The following is a 21,200-nucleotide window of genomic DNA, read 5'->3' as shown; positions in this document are numbered from 1 at the left end:
TAAGTATCTACTAGCGCGCTATTGACCTTATATGTTTCTTTGTGACACAAGTGCCTAAGTTACCAAATGTGTCACAGCAGGAGAGAGTTTGAGAGAGGCTGAATTAGTTGGGCAGGGGCCAGTGCCAGGACCAGAAATAAACTGGAGTTAACAGTTCCACAGTTGCTTGAAATCGGAAGCTGCTTACGGTCATGAAGAGAAGAGGTGAAACCAGTTGATAAGGTATGTTTTCAGGCATTTTGCAGATAATATAAGCAGGATCTTACTTAGTCCTCTTAACAGATGAGTAAGCTATGGTTGAGAAAGGTTAAATCTGTCCCACATAGCACGCAGGTGAGAGCCAGTTAGAATTTGCCTTATCCCAAAGTTCGAATTTCAAATTCTTATGCTATAGAGTTACACTGTAGCCTGGACCCAGTCCTCAGAATCTCTTCCTTCCTTTCCTTTGCTGCTCCACAGGACCCCTGTGTCCAGTTAGGCTGGTGGTACTCCCTACAATGTTTGAGATTGCCATCTACATTGTAACCTATATAAATGGTGCCTCTAGAGTATTATAGTGACATCCTGAACAGCTGTACACATCTGATCACCTCTCTCTACCTCTACAAAGGTAAAAAGCATTCTTAGCCAAAACATCACCTGCTCCACTCCAGAGCAAAAAAAGTTTACCCTCTCTCTTCTAAATTTATAACCTTTCTTTATTTCTACCATATGTTCATTCATTTGTTAATTCAGTAAACATTTATTAAAGACCTGTTTGTATTGTGATAGAAAATGGGATGACAATAGAGTAGCCTACATAACATGAGTTTGAGAGGGCACCATGTGTGTGTCTAATTTGGAAGCTACAGAGGTACAGAGGTGAAGACATGGATTTGAGGACTATGGTAAGAGGCCCATACTTTTTGTACCATCATAGAGACTCCGTCTCTTTGGACTATCTCTCTTTATTATGGGCAAAAGCTTTAACCTGGCACTTTACACTTTCTTTTTTTCTTCCTTCATGTTGTATCTCTGGCCCTTACCTAGGACCTTCCCTGAAAGACTTTATTTGGACATTAATTGCTTAGATATTTTCCTTTCAGAGATCCTGACAGACACTTTCTCTGTCTCTATCCCCAATATCCTTGTATGGTATTATGGTTAACTCCAACAGCATAATTTAATTGTATTTATTGACATGTACCTCATTTGTATGTAGCAAATCATTTTGATATATTGCTTTAGTAAAAAGGCCTATTTTTAGACAAAAATTTTAAATTGTGGTCACATGACATTATCTATTATATTGTTTCTAATATACATTTATATTTAATTGTGCAGTTATTAATGATATATGCATTTCAACTATAAATGACTACAGTTTTAAGTGTTTTATCACATGGTGAATTAACCAGAAATACATGAGATATTCTAAGGAGTGGTTGGAGTTAGGAATGTATGGGAAGGAAGCCATATGTGCATAAAGACAGTTTAAGTCAGATGTTCTCAAAGCATGGTCCCTGAACCAGTAATATCCACATAACTTGAGAATTTATTAAAAATGCACATTTTTGAGCCTCAGCCCAGACCTAACTCTGGAAGTGGGCCTACCGGTCTGTGTTTTAACAATCCTTCTAGGTGATTCTGTTAAAGTATGAGAATCATTGGTTTAAGTAATATCAACAAATGAATCTGATAACAATTAAACAACAAAGTAAATGAAGCAGTACAGGATTCTATAATTAATTCCCTTTGGTCAAACCAACACTAGTTTGTATCTTCGGTGTATTTTTTTCTTACTGTGTTCTTAAAAACCAGAAATGTTTCAGTATTTTTACTTCTTTTGTAAAAACCATTAGACAGATTTGTAAAAAGATGGATTATACACTTTCATTTCCTCAAGCGGTCATTTATTCATTAAGATAATACTTATTATCTGGGCAGCAGACAAAAGACTTGACAATATATAGAGCTGAAGGAAATGAGAAGACAACAAGGCTAAGAGAACAAAGATGAGCATTGCCATGCTGTGGAGAGGGGCTGTGGAAAAAGCATCACATATGCGCCTGCCTTTATTGGAGCCTTCAGGAAATGAAAGTGTGTGTTTTGTGTTTTTTCTTTATACCTCAAGAAACATAGACTAATGATTTCTTTTGTGGATTTCTTTTGAATTTACGTAGATTAAAAATTAGCTTTGACCATAGAAATATAGATCAAAGTCCACATATTTAAATATTGGTTTCCCTGGTTAGCTGATATCTACCTCTTTGGTGTAGGGGGTTAAGGGTTACACCCACTTTTAAATTCTTTTGGTATATCAGGAATAGTAACATACAGAGAGAGTTTTCATTTGTTTATTTATTCATCAATGCATATTTCCTAGGGCTCACCATGTTATCGAATTATCTAAGATGCTGTGAAAGATACAAGGTAAAGGGCAATATGAGTCAGGGCATTTAAGTCCATCGGGAGAGAGCTGCCATTGCACAAGTAAGCATAATAAAAGTAAAAAGTGAATTTGCCTAAAATGGGTCAAAATAAAGGGCTCTGAGAGGTCAGAGGAAGACAAGTGTTCCTTCCAGCTTTGGTCAGATTTGGTCCACATCAAATAAAGTTCTTATTAATTAGGTTCTTGTTCTGTCTTTTACTGTCATTGGCAAACTAAATTGCTGCAAAAATTATTTTCTCCCATGGGAGATTTTACATACAGACCTCAATTGTCCCTGCCAAGATGACAAGAATTTAGCTCTGAAAAGAATGACAAAAGAGGTCAAAGAGGTAAGCAAGAGGTTTTGAAATATTTGGTCTTTAAGGGTATGAGTGCATATGGTGCCAAAGCCTGGGGCTACACAGCTCAGGTCAATTAGTATTAATTGCTAATGCCTAGAGGTAATTAGCAGTAATTACAGAAAGGAGAGAGATGCCAAACAGACTTAAAGGCAACATTTCCAGGAGCTTCTACCATAACAGGAACCTAATAGTTTCTAGGTGAGAGGAAATAAGTTTTTCACAGCAATTTACTTAAGAGTTTTTAAATTTCGCTATAAAGGACCCCCTGAGAAAAGTTTATGTATATATTATTAAAACTGGCAACTCCTCCTATCCAGAGGTAGAGTTTATTTGCCCGTCCCTTGAGTGTGGGCTGGTCTATGACTTGCTTTGACCAGCAGAATGCAGGGAAAATGAATTAGGCTACTTCTCTTGCTAGATCTACCTTTACCTTCTAGGAATGCAGTGCTGAGGTTATCTTGTGAGGAAGCTGGTCTAACCTACTGGAGGACGAGCAGTGTTGTGGAGAAGACCCCAACGGATGGCGTGAGCTCCAGACTCGTGAGTGAACGTTATCTTGGATTTTCTAGTTAATGGTGTATCTCTCGTATTGAACCCTCAAAGCAGATTCTTTTAACACTTTCCTCCCCTCTTTGGCAAAATTATTTTTAATAATAATGAATAATAATTATAATTTTCTTGATATGTTCTTTAGTTTTAAAACCATTGACAAGTAAAATAGTGAAAAATGTCAATTTCAAGGATATTATTTGAATTGAGTAAAACATTTCATGTATGAGCTAAAAATTGTGTTTACCAAAGAAAAATGTTATACCTGACAACTCTCAGTTTATCTTACCTGTAAAAAACTTTTACATTAATAAAATCTCCAACTGGTCACAGGACAATGAATGTAAAGACAAGGAAACAGAACTTGAATTCTTCTATTCTGCCCTATCATTGTTAATTTCAAATCTTGAACACAAGAATATGTAGTACCACAGAGCTGGAGACACAAAATGCATGCAAAGAAAGCTTGAACCATTGCCTGTCATTAAGAAATTATTCTTAACAGCTAATGTGCAGCTGATACTGTGTGAGTTGGGGGTGCCAACACTAGTAAGTTCTCCAAATTAACTTCCAGGTAGAATTCAATGTTTATTAACGGATAAGTAATTAAATATGCTAATTTGAAGCTTATGCATATACTATTAAAACTCAAGAACTTTATCGTTTGGACATTAGACCAATGCTATAGACTGTCTCTCCAAAATTTATGCGTTAAAACCTAATCCCCAATGGGACGGTCTGTAGAGACGGGGCAGTAATTAGGTCATGAAGGTGGATTTTCATGGGATTGGTTCTCTTATAGAAGAGACTTCAGAGAGCTCCCTCACCCCTTTTGCTATGTGAGGACACAGCCAAAAGATAGCCATGTATGAATGAGGAAGTGGGTTCTCATTAGAACCTAGCCATGCTGGTGCCCTAATCTCAGATTTCTAGTCTCCAGAAGTGTGAGAAATCAATTTCTGTTGTTTATAAGCTACCCAGTCTATGGTAGTTTGTTTTAGGAGCCTGAAAAGACTAAGACAGTTGACACATGTTTTTCCTAGGGAGGAGTAATTTATCACTAATGCTACTTAGAAATACTTACACATGGTGATAATCAAAAGCAGGCTGACTTTTAGTCATTTTTATTATCATTTTTGAAATTCTTCAAACAATGTACCTTATTGCCTATACCTGGGTGGACAACTTCCAGACATTTCATGTCCCTTCTGAATGCAGCCCCATGAATGAGCCATTAAGGCCAGCAGAAGAACAACTCAAGCAACCCAAAAAACTGTCAGAAATATTAAGCAGTTATTTTATACTATCAGGTTTTGAGATGATCACATAGCCATAGATAACTGTGTGGAGAATAATCACCTAGAGCAATTGGCCTAAATTTTCTTCTTGAAGCCAAAAACAAGTACAGGAGCTCTAAGTGTGTACTGGTCTCCGTGTTCAAAATTGAAGGTAAAGGTTTGGAGACTATATGTGTATGTTACAGCTTATTAAAAAAGGTGAAGTCATTTTAAACAAAATAGTAGAGTTGGTCTAAGAATAAAATGAGGCGAGAAAAATGTGTCTGTGGGGATTAGAGATTTAAAATTATGAAGATGTTGGTAACTGGGAGAATATTTCAAAGAAAATAGTGTATAAACCTCTAAGGATAAAACTTTTGTAGCATCCTGAGCATAACGTCACTCCTTCTGGAGTGAGATCTAAATATCCCTGAAACAATGAGGAACACTCTTAGGTACTAGCCAAGACATAAAGCTCTGTTCCTTAGACCAAGAGGATTAACACATTGTAGGGATTGATATTTTCCTGATATGAAGCTTTAACATACTTAGTTGGCACGTAATTTCTGGAGAAGTATCTAAGATATGATGGAAAAACTTGGCAAATAAAAAATGCCCATTAATTACTAATAACTTTTGATTTATGTGAGAGTCAAGTATTTAACCGGAGATAAATGCTGTTTCTATACCCTATATCTGAAAATTCTATAAATAGAAAACTGAAGTCAAAGAAAACTGGAGAGTTATTTTAAACATTTCTTTCTGTTAATTTCATGACTTTTATGACTTCAGTTGCTTTTCATGATATCCCAAACATTTCTTTCTCAAAAAATGGTTTTCTTGGGCCTTAATTTCACGAAGATGAAGTGCATATTATGAAAATTCAAAAGACTGTGGATACCAGAAGAGGTGACAATCTCTTTAGGTGAAATTAAACTGAACCTTGTAGGGTTGAGAAATAAATTCCTGGAAATAATGAAGGACTGTACGTTCTAGCTATTATGAAATACAACAGATGTCTGTACGTAGAACAGTGGTGGAGGATGTGCTTGACAAGAAGTGATCAGGGCTGAAAATTATGATCTCAGGTGGACAATAACAAACAAACTTGAAAATTTAATTGTGAGTGGTGAATATAAACTCGTATCGCTGAGACTTAATGAGTAGAAATTTAGGAATACTATGTGGCAGTGAGAAGTATAAGTCTTATTCAAACAACATGGAGTGTAAGCGTTTAGTAGCATATCCTATTGTGATTTATAATAAGAAATATATATTTGGTCTTTGTCCCCATTTCTGGCACAAAACTCCTAAATCCCTAGGAATTTCATAAGTGTCAAGAGCTATAAGAATGTCTTTTGTTATGTTAATGAGGCAAGTTTTGGATCAGAGCCAACCAGGCGATTAGAAGGTTGAAACATTCAGCCCTCTGCATCTCCACCCCCTCCCCCACCCCACCATCTCTGGAGAGGGAAGAAGAGCTTGAGATGGAGTTCAACTGATGATGAAAAGTGATTTAATCAATCATTTCTATATTATGAAGCCTCCATAAAAATTTAAGAGTACTGGGTTCAGAGAGCTTTCTGATTGGTGAAAGCGTGGTGATTTGGGAAAAGTGGTGCATTCAGAGACATTATGGAAGCCCCATACTCTTTCTTCATATCTTGCCCTATGCATCTCTGTATTTGCATTAAATTATTATTTTATAATAAACTCGTAATCTAGTAAGTAAAATGTTTCTCTGAATTCTAGCAAATTAATCAAGCCTAAGGAGAGGATTATGGGAACTTCTGATTTATAGTCTTTTGGTCAGAAGCACAGGTGACAACCTGGACTTGTGATTGGTGTCTGAAGTGTGTGTGTATATGAGGGGGCAGTTTTGTAGGTCTTAGTCCTTAACTTGTAACCCAAGGAGGGGGTTTTTGGAACCTCCAGTCCATAGCCAGTGGACCAGAAGCACGGGTGACAACCTGGGTTTGGCTATCAGCATCTGAAGTGGGGGCAGTCTTGTGGGACTGAACTCTAATTGTGGGATCGGATGCTATCTCCAAGTTAGTGTCAGAATTGAGTTGAATTGTAGGACACCCAGCTGGTGCTGCAGAATTGCTTAGTGGTGTGAGGACCTGCCCCACCCTCCATAAACACACTGGAATTGTTGGGTGGTCAGAACACTTCTTATAGGATAACCCATTTTAATATGATGAATGTTGGAGAGGTTGTTGGAAACAGACTTGATATTTTTGTTGAGTGGATTAAAGTATGCTTTGTCAGATAGAGAATGTGAATGAGGTTTTCATGATAAAGATTGCAAAACTGGTAAACAGTTGTGTCATATAAAGGTGTGGCCAATTTTTATTAGCTGTCTGGAAGTCACCTATTAGAAACAGAGGAGTGGGTACATGATTAATTTTCCTATTGACAATAAATTTCACATGTAAGAAAACATTAGGAGAAACTGTTGGTTTGTGCTTATTTTAACCAAGAAGAAAAATCTGGGCCTTCTCAAAGATATACTCCAGAAAGTTTACAGAAAATCAAGTTTTAATTTCATGGCTAAGGATTTAAAACGAACCAAAGCTAAAACGAGGTAAAAATACATAATAACAATGGTAACTGAGTTACTACTACAAGCTAATTACTCCTCCTGACATTTTGAATATATTATTTCTAGAAAAACAATTAGGTTTCAAATTTACTGTAGACCCTAAAGAGGAGAAAAGGGGTAGGTGTGTGTGGGATGGGGACCAATGTAACTTTTCATAGATAAGCTTAGATATTTCTAAAGTTCACATGCGAAAAGGAAAAGAAGTAATCCCAAATAAGGGGTAAAATTGTGGCAGAAAACTCTAGGAAAATGTTATGAATATACTGAGTTCAAAATATACTAAGATTTGAGAGAGATGCCAACCTAGAACAATTTTGAAAGGAATTGGAGGTTCCTTGTGGTGCATCCAGGATGACAGTGACAGAAATGATGTTCAGTACTCTTCTTTACTCCACTCTTGGTCATGAAGGAGCTTCTAATTGGAAAATGAACAAATATAGCTAAGCAGATTTAAATGTATGATAAGGAGGATAAATGACAAAGAGAACCTTGCTGTTTAAAATGTTTATATTTCTGGACCCTGTCAAATTGGGATAGGACCATGTCTGAGTGAAGCAGTTATGATCAAGCAATTATGCTTCTACCTGTTGTGTATCTGTGGTCCTATATGCTTCTGTCATTCTTAAAAATAAAATAAAATAAATATTAGCAAGTTTATATGCATACTACATGGTATGTAGTCTCATGAGTAGTATTCCAATAAATAATGTTTTAGAAGCAAAATAAATCCTAACAATGGCAATTTCAACAAGTAATTTTGGATAGTGCTGGTGACTTTGCTAGGAAATCACATGTTATGTTTTTCCAATATTACCCAATAGTGTTTGCTGGCATTTTCTAGTATTTGAGCATTTGCTATAGGCTATGGCTCCTTGTAATTACTACTAAATGTAATATTTCTTATTTGTAAATAATGTTTTAGATATCCATAATAATGTGTAAAGAGTATGAATAATACTATTAGAAGTATATTAGGGATAATTTAAGATTTCAGAAATTCTTAAGAATTTCTGGGAATAAGATTTCTTGTTGCCAAGTCTCAAAGATTAATATTTGTCAGCAATTTGGAAACACTAAGTGAACCATCTTGTGCTCAAATCAATTATGACATAATATCTTGATTTTATTTTTGCTAGTGTGAGTAGAATATTCACTAGGCTGCCTCAGATTTTCTGCAACTGGATTTCAGTAAACCATTTCAGTCTTTTGTTATATTTTAGTGGAAAATATGGAGATATCTGAGCTGAATAATAGCATCATTACATAAATTTGTAGCTTGTTAAACAGTGAAATCTAAAGTGTGTTGATTAACAAATCAGTATCATCTTGAACCAGAAATCAGCTCTGTGGGTATGTTCTTGGCCAGGTCCTCAGCAATAACTTGAAAGAAGCTAAAATGATTACTTTTTATATATGTACATGGTTATTAACATACATACATACACACACACACAAAATGTATAAATAGAATACTGACTGAGAAAAGCTCAAAAAATACCAATGAGTTTGAAGAAGGTGCTGAGAAAAATCAGATGAAATTTAAGTGCAGCAATTACATTTAAAAACCCAACAGTATAAGTATATAATGCAGGAGTCTTAGATTTATGATAATTTATGTAGAAAAACAATTCCAAAAGTTTTAATTGACTTAAAGTTCAATGTGAACTTTTAATGAGACAGGGTTGCCAAGAAATCTAACGCAACCTTTAGTTTCATTAACATAATTTTACAATCCAGAACATGCAAGGTATTGTTATCTTTGAATTCTATATGGGTTAGACTATGTCTAGAGTATTCTATTTAGTTTTAGAGTGTCATTGAAAAATGGGCATAAATCCAGAGGAGGATGCCCAGAATAGAAAAAAATATCTAGATATCACACAATGGGAAAACTGGAAGTGTTTCCCTGAATATGAGAATACTGATGGGGGAAGAACCATTGTTTTCAAATATTTGAAAGACTCAATATTGCCTATGAATATGAACTGGAGATTATACTTATTCAGTGTACCATAGTCAATTAATTTAGGTTATATGGAGATAGATTATAATTTAAATTGCAAAAAAGTAATGGGATGGAGTCTAAACTTTTCATCACTGAAGACATCCATGCAGATGTTAGGGTGTTTGCTATTCACAAATCCACCTATTTTATTTTCCTATATTTTCTGGGAGATTGTATTAGGCGACATCTAAATTTCTTTCATTGGATTCATCTATCTATGATTTTATGCAGTAACCAGTAATCAGACTTGAAAATGGAAAAAGTGAGTATATCTGCCATATCATTAACTCTTATTTTTTATGGTCAGATTAGACTGGTCAACCATCCTGGTTTTCCTTGGACGGTCCCAGTTTTAGCACTGCCCCAGTTTTAGCACTGCAAGTCCTATATCCTAGCAAAGCCCTCAGTCCTAATCAAACTAGAAGAGTTCGTCACCCTTGATAGACTCAGTCAATAACTCAAGGTGTGCATCTCATCTCTTGAGTTGCTTATAGAGTTGATCCATGGAACGAGATTTACCTCAAAAGGTTGGCTGGAATGATTTACCTCAAAAGGTTGGCTGGAATGACCATTTCCATTGTCATTCGTAGTGAGTGGGAGGAAACCAAGACTGCTAAAACTTCTGTGTATGGGTCAGGATCTTATTATAAAGAAAATCCTTAAAGGATTTGAGCACACAGAGTTTATTTGTGTGGTGATCCTGGGAAGCTCAGCTAGGGGAATGAAGGGAGTAAGATGGGAAAAAGGAAAAAGCTAATACAAGGTGCTTTAATTAGCAGATTACCACTGTGGGTCATTAGGGCATAATCCTAGGGAAGACTTCTGGGAAACTTTGTAAAACACATTGGTTCCATTGTGTTAACTCCTGGGTATATCTCGTCTACCCTACTCACTCCTATTATCCATAGGAAACCCTTAAATCTTCAAAGTTGAATGTAGTGAGGATATGGGTGGGACACTGCCAGAGACTGCTCTATGCTTCTGATTTAGATTTTTCTTGTTACTTTATCTGTAAACTAGTTTATATACGTTATCACAGAGATGCACTGGACTGAAAAAAGAAGCATGCCTTTGTGGCAGATTAAATACATGGAATCAAATACTTCACTTCTCTCTGTATCCCTGCCTTTCTCAGTATTTTTTTCAGTTCTTCTCAGTAACTATAGAGTAAACTTTCCTGCCCCTTAACTTGTAGTCCTGCTATGTGACTGTTTTGTTTAATGGAAGAGGGCCAGAAGTGACTGTGTTGCCAGAATTAATCCAAGGCTTAAGGGTTTTTGTGTTTCTGCTGGCGTCTTGCACCTTTGCCACTGCCATGAGCAGAACGTACTCCAACTGGTCCACTAGTCCAATGAGAATGAAAGACACGTGGAACAGACCTAAATCCAACTTCAGCCTAGAACTAACCAACTGAGCCCTGTTGAGATCAGCAAAGCTGCTGTAGTAGACCTGTAGGTACATGAGAAATAAATGCTTATTCTGTATAGCTATTATAAAACTTGAAAATTCAGACCATACTATCTATTGTACACTTTATTTGTAAGTTAATAAAATTTTATAATTTCTAAAATTACTTGTAGCAATCACAATAGCACTATATCATCTTATTGTATAAAAATATTTTTTAAATATAAGCATTAGATGATCGCACACACACGTGTGTGTGTGTGTGTGTGTGTGTGTGTGTGTCAACCAGTTGTCCATATCAGTATCCATATTTCTTATTCTCTCTCTCTTTGTACAGTAAGTCCTCAATTATCATTGTCAATAGGTTCTGTGACTTTATGTGGAAAATGTATAACAAAACCAATTTCACCATAGGCTAATTGATGTAAACAAGAGCTAAGTTCTCATGACATCTCATCAATATTATAACAAAACACCATTGATTGAAAAGACGTTATTCAAGGACCTGCTGTATAGACATTGTTTTTAAGAACATTTTTATATTCATAGCAAAATTGAGTGGAAAAAACAGTTCCCATGTACCCCTGTTCCCACCAGAAAGCTTCCCTGGAGTGGCACATTTATAACAATTGATGAACCTACATCGACACATTATTATTGTCCTAAATTCATAGTTTATATTAGGGTTCACTCTTGACATTGCATTTTGTATACATGTTGACAAATGTATAATGACATATATTTACCATTGTAGTATCATACAGAAGAATTTCATGGCCCTAAAATTGCACCTATTCATCACTTCCTCTCCCCAAACTCTTGGCAACCACTGATCTTTTACTGTCTCCATAGTTTTGCCTTTTCCAGACTGCTGTCAAGTTGGAATTATACAGTATGTAGCCTTTTCAGATTGGCTTTTTTCACTTAATAATATGCATTTGCTCTTCTATCACACAATTTTCTAACTATTTAGATTTTTAAAAATATAATAGGAGTCTCAACAAATGGGAAGGTCCTATACATCTCGATCCCTAAAAGAGTCTACTCGTAGAAGAGTTAATTTGCTTCTTTGAATCTCGATTTTCTCATTAGCAAAATAAGAGATTATAACACTTATCTTGGAATGTAGTTTTGAGGATTATATGCATTGTATAACAAATAACACTACATAGTGGAATTACTATTGTAAGATTACTGTGGAGGACCCAATGAGATGGAAAGCAATTGATAAAAAAGAGAAGAAAATTGTGAGAGTAATGCAACAAAATAAATGAGTACTCTCACTGTGGGCCCCAGGCCTGGCTGTGATCCAGGCTCGTGGCTAGGGACAGGACCCTGGTTTTAGTATGTTACATTAATGTAGTAGTGCACTTGTGCCTAGCTTATGTCAGAATAATTCAGCTTGTTGTATCACGCATGTGTGGCAGAATGCCACTATTGTTCTCTGGAAAATATAATCCCACGTGGTCTCCTAATGTGGAAGCGCGCTGCCTGCAGTGAAGTTTGTGCCTGCCGTTTGGTTCTCGTGTCAGCTCCTCATGTGTTCTTTCAACTGGGTGTCTCACCACTGAAACCTTCCCTCTATCAGCTCGGCACTGACAGTCAGTAAAAAGCTTATGTCTTTATTCTTTCCTTAAAGGGACCAGAGTGGGTCCTTATGGCACTTTTGCTTCTGTTTGGGAACAATTTAGGAGGAGAAACTCTGTTTGTACTAGGTACCTCTAAGACTTGTCCATGGGAAGCAAGATGCTAAGAAATAATATAATGATATGTTCTTAAATGCAGTTAGTAATAGGAGGTTGAGTTTGGAGGAAGATTTGGCTCAAGAATCACCATACATTGAAGGTCTAAGAAGGGCTGGGTGGTAGAATGTAAAAGTGAGTGTGTCCAAGACCTCATGTACTCATTCACAGGCAATGTCAGTATTTTTCAGTAGGATGGATGTTTGATGTATTGAGATTTCCCATGGATATTCAGTTTCTATTGTAATTTCACACCTGATATTTATTATCTGAAGTATATAATATGCTTTCTTACTTGAATGATATGCTAGATATTTTCTGTCCCCACTGCCCCAGCCAGGTACACTTTCTGTCTTTCTTTGCTTTTTATCCTAGAAAGCTGATCTTTAGGATCAGTAGGTCTCATTCAGGTACAGATATATTTTCTGAACTCTGTGTCAAGTTCTGTATTTAAGATACTTCCAGGAGTTCTGGGAGAGGAAGACAGTGGGTGTGTTACATAGCAATTATCCATAAATTAATGAATTGTGTGAAATCCTAAAAAATTATATGGATTGTGCTACTACAGGTTCACTCCCTTTAACAGGTGCTTAACTGATATGTACAATTATCATCACATATTCCATTCTGAAAATAGTGCTAAGAGCATTTTGGTATTTGTCAAAGAATAAATGTAAAACTACAAATTTGTTTAGGTTTCAGAAAAGGAGAAGCTGGGCTAGGACACACAATTTGTATTCCTTCATGATTTCTCTTTCTTTTCCTCTTTCTTTTTTCATTTTCTTTTTTTTTCTTTTTCTTTCTTTCTCTCTTTTTTTTTTTTGCACTTCTGAATAATGTAAGATGAGCACTGGTATAAAAGTGTTGATATCTGGAAGGCATAGATTTATCACAAGGGACTGCCACCTAAGCAAAATTTAACACTATCACTTGGAATCTTCCTTCCATTTTAATGATCTTCAGGATATAGTCTTTAGATAACAACAGATAGATAAACAAAAACCTTTAGCTAGCTAATAATCAGAATTCTGCATAGATGAATTACATTGTATTGTCAAGTTCACATTTACAACATATGATATTGATGTGATATTTTACCAAGTTGGATATATTTTTTTAATATCTTCTCCATTTTTCATGTTATTAATATTGTTATATTTAAAAAAAATAACAGGTTATTTAGGCACCTGAGGGAGAAGTCCCCAATAAAATCTCATATCTGCACTGTTTTAGTGCTATTGTGATTGTTATAGCATAATTTTAGGCTTTATCTAGAACATAAGCTAATTCATTCCTAGATATCATTATAATATTTAAATCAAATTCAGTTATTGTTAATAGAAATTTCTAAGTAAAATGTTTCAGACAATTTGAGTTAAGTCATAATATAGCCTAGTGAAATCCTTTACTTCAGTTACTACAATTTATACTTTTGTATATTTTTTAACCTTTTCTCTATGTCACTAGCATAACATGTTTTTATTATATAATATTTTTTAAAAAAGTTGATGAATACTTTTATCAATGACTGCAAAAATTGCCATGTAAATAGGCAAGCGTCCATCCATCTATCCATCTTCTATTCATCCATTCATTTATGTACCAGGAAATATGCTAATGTATGGAAAAACAAGAAAAATAACATACTTATTACTCTTAGTGAACTCATAAAACTAATGAAAAAGACAGGCGAAAAATAGTACGATGTGATCAGGTTGCTAATTTAGAGTAGGGTAGTCAGTGAAGTCTTTTTGAAGCATATGAAATAAACTAGAAATAAGAAGCAAGGATTGAGAGATGGTAAATTACATCCAAGCAGAAGTATAACTGAGAGTTACCCAGGTGAACGAGGGGAGGAAGGAGATCACAGGCTGAAACTTATGCAAAGGCATAAAGGTCTGAGAGACCACGTCATACTTGGGGAGGCGTAATGTACACCATTTAACACATCTAGGACATAAGAGATAGAAGAGAGCCGTGGAAGATAAGCCCAGAGTTATAGGCAGGCATCACATTATGAAACTCTCCTATGAGCTGGGAGAGTTTGCATTTTTTGTGTAACTCATTGGCATGTCACTAAAGGGTGTTTAGCAAAGCAGAGTGATCAAATATGTGTTTTTGAAGGATTCCTCCCAGGACTGTGGAAAATGAATAGGAGAAACCAAGAATGGCTCTGGGAGCATTTGATTAAGAATGAACGAGAGTAGAGACCAGGTCTGTTTATTCACCACTATATCTCCAGGACCTTGACCAGTGTCTCCACAGTTATTCTTCCATAAATATTTTTTGAATAAAAGAATAAACACAGGGATCGTATGGAAAACTTTTGAGGCAATCTCAGTAAGAAATGATAAAGGCCTGAACTAAGGTATTGGTAATAGAGAAGAATAAAGAGTGGACAGTTTGGATAAGTGTTTTCTAAACTTTTCTAATTATGACCTATATTAGGAAATACATACACATGACTCAGTACAAACACGTGCACACAGCCCCCCTTCTACATCTAAAGCTAATGTTGTACTAAACAGTATTTACTCTTACTGTCTGTGATGCACTCTATTTTCTATCCTATATCATGCCATGCTATACTACTTGTATTAGTTTGTTTAGGCTACTATAAAAATATAATAGACTAGGTGGCTTAAAGAAAAGAATTTATTTTCTCTCAGTTCTGGAGGCTAGAAATCTGAGGTCGAGGTGTTAGTATGTTGGGTTTCTTCTGAGAGCCATGAGGGTAAGATCTGTTCTCGGACACTTTGCTTGGTTTATAGATGGCTATCTTCTCCTTCTGTCTCCTCATGGTCTTACCTCCTTGCATGGCTGTGTCCGAATATTTTCTGATAAGGACACCTGTCATATTTGATTAGGGCCTACCCGTGTGGCTTCATTTTATGCTAATTACCTCTTTATAAGTTTTATCTCTAAATAGAATTATATTCCGAGGTACTAGAGGTTGGAAGTTCAACAAATATTTTTTTAGGGGGGAATACAATAACAGCATTCTATTTTTTAAAAATAAACCAAAGTCTATAGTACACATTAGAGTTTATTCTTTATGTTGCAAATTCTATAGGTTTTTAAAAAAAAATCTATAATCACATTTATTTCCCTTTATAGCATCATGCAGAACAGTTTCACTATCCTAAAAATCCCGTGTTCCACCTATTCATCCCTGCCCTTCCCCATCCCTGGCAACCACTGATCCTTTTACTGTTGCCATAGTTTTGCCTTTTTCAGAAAGTCATGTAGTTGAAAATAATACAGTATGCAGCTTTTTCAGATTAGCTTCTTTTTCTTAGTAATATTTTCTTTTAAAAATGCTACTAATAAGCTGTTAAATTGATTTATGACCAACTAAGATTGCTACCTTTTATTTGGAAAACACTGGTCGAAGAACATAGAACTGGCAAGGCTATTAAGATATAGGGAGAAGAGGGGTAAGGGTCCGGAACCTAGGAGACAGTCTGTGATGAATATTTGGCTGGCAAGTGGGTGTTAATTGAAGTCCTGGATATGGTTGGGTCCACTCAGAAAGTGAAGTAAGGGTGAAAATTGGAGAGCTGAGAGTAAATCCTAGAGAATATCAATGCCACAGGTGTCAAACTTTTTCTTCAGTTAATTTTGAGTTGAACATTTTTAGCTGTTTACCATTTTTTCCTGTAAGCTATTTGTTCAGATTTTTCTGTAAACATTTCTATTGGTTTGTTGATCTTTTTCCACAGTTTGAGAGAGGTCTTTCTTTATTAAAAAATAGTCCATTACTGTCTTCAAATATTTTTCCCAATTTTTTATCTTTTGATTTTGTCATTGATATTAGTTGCTATGCAGAAATTATAGATTTACATGTAGTCAGTTTTACCAATGTGTAACTTATATCCTCTGAATTTTATGGCATGCTTAGCAAGGCATTCTCAAGTCGCATGTTAAAGAACAATCTCCTGTGCTTTCTTATAATGCTTTTATCCATTCGTTTATTTAAGCTCTACATTTGGAAATTTGATTATCCTGAAATAATGTTAATACATGGGGCGATGTAGGGATCTAGTTTTGTTTTTGCCCATATGACGTGGCAAATATCCTAGCACCCTATATTAAATAAATTCTCTTTTCCTCTCTGATTTTAAAAGATGCATATATCACATGCCAATATGTAATATGTATTTGAGTTATACCTGAAGTCATCATTCTGTTTCCTTAGTCTGCCTGTCTACTCCTGAACAGTACCACATTATTTAATATATTTTATGATAAATCTTTGGGATACTGAATAGGGCTAGTATTTCTTTATTCTCCCCCCACTCACATTCATTTTCATGGATAGCTTCACTTATTAATCTTTCCAAGTGATCTTTAAAATAGATTGTCAGATTCTATCCCTACCTTAAAAATCTACACCCCCAAACAAAGAAACCTCCAAATAATACTTTGGAAATTTGATTGGAACCACAATGAAATTATAAATTAACTTAGAAAGGTTGCCTTCTTTATACTATTGAATCATTACATTCAAGATAATTTTATTGGATATTTGTGTAGTTTAGGACAACGGTGGCAGCAACTAATGTCAGCATAAATTTCTTTCCTAAACTGTAAGAAAATACAATTTTGAACCTACTTTATTCTGTGTACTAGAAATGAACATATGGATGGTGAGAATCAGTTTTTTCTTGTGTGTTTTCTAATTTTTATTTACAGACGCCTTTTGAGTGGATTCTTTTTCTTATTTACCATTTATTTCTTTTTTATTAATTAATTAATTAATTGATTAATTGATTGATTGATTTTAGATCTTAACAATGTGTTCTGAGACTCACAGTCACAGTATTAGCTCAAGAATCCATCTTATGGTGACATTGGGGGACATTTCAGATATAGTGACCAAGGATGAAAAACACGTGGCCATGTGCTGGCTACAAAGCTAGTCTTATCCTTCAGTTATGATTGGTGGTCAGCTTCTTAGAAGACCTGGATCAAGATAGAAGACAGCTTTAGCTTTATTTGATGACCATATATATGTGAGTGAATTTTGTTCCAGCTTCTCTTTTCATAAAGTGAGCCTGGGTCCAATCCTCTACCTGCTGTGGAACACCTTAGTCCTTTGTATGCTGGAGGAAATGTACTCCTACTTGTCTTTTTTTTGCTTCTGGCATCAGAGTGAGCCAAAGCAGAGCCTTTATTGTTGCATTGCATTGAATTTCTGTTTCATTTCTTCTCCATGGAGATGCTTACCTTTGTGTGCGATGCTGTGTATGTGGGTATGTGGCTATTTCTTTTGAAAATTTTCAGTTTTATATTTTACACATTACTGTTTTATGTTTGGAGTAGTAGGAAGTCTGAAAAATTTTGATTGGAAATTCCTTATTCTCTCTGTAGAATTTCAAATTGAATTGATTTCTTGTTACATTTATTCCTAAATATGAATTTTATTAATTTTATTAATGTGATCTTTCATCCATTGCATTTCAAATAGGTCATTGTACAATGGAAAACTATTGAGTTTTTTATTTATATATATATATATAATATATATTATATATAAATTTATTAATTTTTGTAATCAGGTTCCTTAACAAGTTCTTCTATTTTGCAAATAGTTTTTGTAATATATTCACCATTATATCCATAATAAAATTATCTGAAAATAATGACATCTGAAAATAATGACAATTTTGTCTATTCTTTTCTAATGGCTATGTTTACTTTATTCTTTTACATAAATGTATTAGCTATAACTTCAAAAAGCATATTGTTGCTCTATTCCTAACTTTAAAGGGAATTATTCAGTTAATATTTAATAGAATCAGTTAATGTGTCACCATATTGTATAATAATCATCTTTTAAAATTTCATTTAGAACTACTAGATGGTAGATTAATTTAAAAAGCATTTTGAAATCTTGAATCTTATTTTAACTTAAACATAAGCATTCATTTGCCACACTTTTGTTATAGAATTAAGGCTTTTTATTTAAATATGGACTGTTGCTTGGAGATTACATTCTCTCTTTAGCATAAACCCTTCCTATAAATCATTGTCTATAATTTATGTGTTTTTTTAAGTACCTGGAATTTTAATGTATTTATGAAACTGCATGATTGCATAATACGTCTAAACGTTATGACTTTATCCAAAACCATTATAGTTTTTTGAAGTACATTAACGGTTCCCACTTATTGGATCATTCCAAATAATTCAACTTAATTTCTTTAGAAATGACAATTTTTTTTGGCACTTATATTTTGTTGATTGTTGTAGCATCTAAATAACTCACTTTGTTATAGCACATTATGACTGGTACAAACAGGTTTGGAACAAAGAATATAGTATACAGTAAGTTGGAGCAAAAGTTAATGAGCCCATTGAAGAGTGGCCTATGACTAGCATTCATAAATTCATGATCAATAAATTTTTTTAGGGAGCTTAGCATTTATTATTCCTAGAAGTTGAGCAAATAGATGTGAACTAAATGTGCTTTTTCTAAATGTGTATTTGTAACCCTCAAAGAAACTCAGCATTCTGATTGAGTTTTTCTTAATTAGAAATGTCAATTGAATTTTGATATATTTATTTTTAATTTTTGTAGTGACAATGTGATTTTTCTTTTAGTGTAAATTATTGTTAAGTTTCTTAATATTAAGCCATCCTTACATTCTAGGTATATTATTTTAAAATTTTTATTATTACAACATGTTAACATTTTAATACTTTTGATTATTTTATTATTTAACCTATTTTAATCAAATAGATTGATCACATTATGTACATTACCTGCTATAATTTTATTTAGGATTCTTGCATTGAAATTCATATATGAAATTTTTCTACTTTTTTTCAAGCTTCCTTCATCATATTTTGGCAATTTTTATAATAATGTCTTGAGTACTCATAACTTAAATGGCATTATTTTTTAAATTTTGTCATGGATACAGTTTTCAAATAGATGTTTCCTACATTGAAAAGTTTCTTATTAATAACAATAGTATTGGTATTAGTCATCTACATCTATTTTACTCAAACTTCCTAATGTTTTTTCATCTTTAGTGGGGAGCTTCTGTCATTTTTTGCATGAGTAAATCAATGAAAAATGAAATGAAATATTATATATCATCTGTTTAATAAATAGTAGGACTGGGAATAGTTTTTTTTTCATTCAAAACACACACACACATACATACATACACACACACTTTCTCTCATACCACTACAGAAAATTAATACAAATTGAAATGATATCTGAGGGCCTTTTTTTCCAGTGGTGTCAGATACAAGATTTCCACAGATGCTAACAGAACTTCAGTGAGTTTATAAGAAAATGGATCCCAAGGATGGCAAATTTTATGTTTTACAAAACTGTTTCACGTGAGAAAATTAAATTTTTTTTCACATGGGGTTGATTTAAATAAAATGTATAAAAAGGCAAATAATAAAGTTCTTGAGCATTTAGACATGAATTCACCTTGATCATTTCTATTTCCTGAAGCGAACATTCTATTAAATTTATTTACTCATTCAAAGTGCACTTTCTTTGTGATGGTGTTTAATCAATTCTTAAGTAATTATTAAGCATTTATAATCTTTTTTTCATTTACTCATACTGTTTGGACAGAGCAGGAGGGCTGGGGATGAAAAGTGTATATGGTATATTGAAGTTATTAGCAATGTTTTACAGGTGAGAAATGCTTTTGAAGAAATATAGGTAGGTATGTATCTAGTTATTATATTTCTGTTTTGAAAATCAAACATTCTATTATTGGCAGATAATTTTCTATCTCTAGCATAAGTGTGTAATTTCCCATTTTTAAGGTTCATAAATATGCCATGAAGTAATATTTTTATCTAACAAATCCCCACATTAATACCTATATTTATTTTAGAATTAAGGATGGTATATTACCATGCAGAATTCATTTTGCATTTTTGTTAGGAGACATTATTAAACATTTCGTGTGTTGTAAATTATTTATAATGCTACACTCAGCAGCGTCTTGAACTACTTGCTTATCTGTCTAGAAAATCCATCTCTAATCATAGTCTGCATATTCACGAAGGGGGAAAACCCTTTTTGTGGTTTTTAAAAAACATATAAGAACTGAATTTATGAAATAGAAAAGAATCAGATCCTAATACACATAATTGATGGTAATAAAATTCAGAGAGATATTATAACTTCAAGTGATAACAGATTAAATATAGAAGAAACAAAAGAAAGCTACCTTGTTATGAAACCAATAGGAACAAATCTTGCCAGAGATTAGCCTTTAGTTGTTAACAGAGCTATGACAAGAAGACACTTGGCACCTTAACAGCAAAAAACAGTTGAACCAAGAATAGAAATATTAAATATTTTTATTATTTATTTAAATATTAGAAAGAACATTGAATAATATAATAATCTTTCATTATTTAGCTTCTTTCTCTTTGGGTTTGACATTTTCATATTTGTCACAATTTTCTGAAGGAAATTGCCAAGCTCTTTCTTTAGCTGGGCTAACTTGGCTTTAATTGATCTGTTTTCTGGTTTCCCCAATTTATAATTAATAGCATGAAAAGAAAAACCCATTTGTACTGCCTATTCCTGAGTAGCCATAGCTATATAATGTAGAATAATGGATAAGTATATCTTTACATTTCCATCCAGCAGTCCAGCAATAATGACTTAAGTCTATTGTCTGGCAGAACTCCCAGGTACTTATAAAGAGACCAAGATCTCTGCAAATGATAGATCCTTTCCAACACAGTGTGCTGAAAATCTTGTCAATTGTAAAATAATTGTTAGCCATTGTGGGGTTTGAAGCAATAGAGATTTACATGACTATAGAGATCATTTTTTTTTTTCTTTAGAA

The sequence above is a fragment of the Pteropus medius genome, unplaced genomic scaffold (genome assembly GCF_902729225.1).
Source record: "Pteropus medius unplaced genomic scaffold, Ma_sr-lr_union100, whole genome shotgun sequence".
NCBI lineage: Eukaryota > Metazoa > Chordata > Mammalia > Chiroptera > Pteropodidae > Pteropus > Pteropus medius.
The sequence above is the reverse complement of the archived record's forward strand: the minus strand, read 5'-3'. Positions refer to the sequence as shown.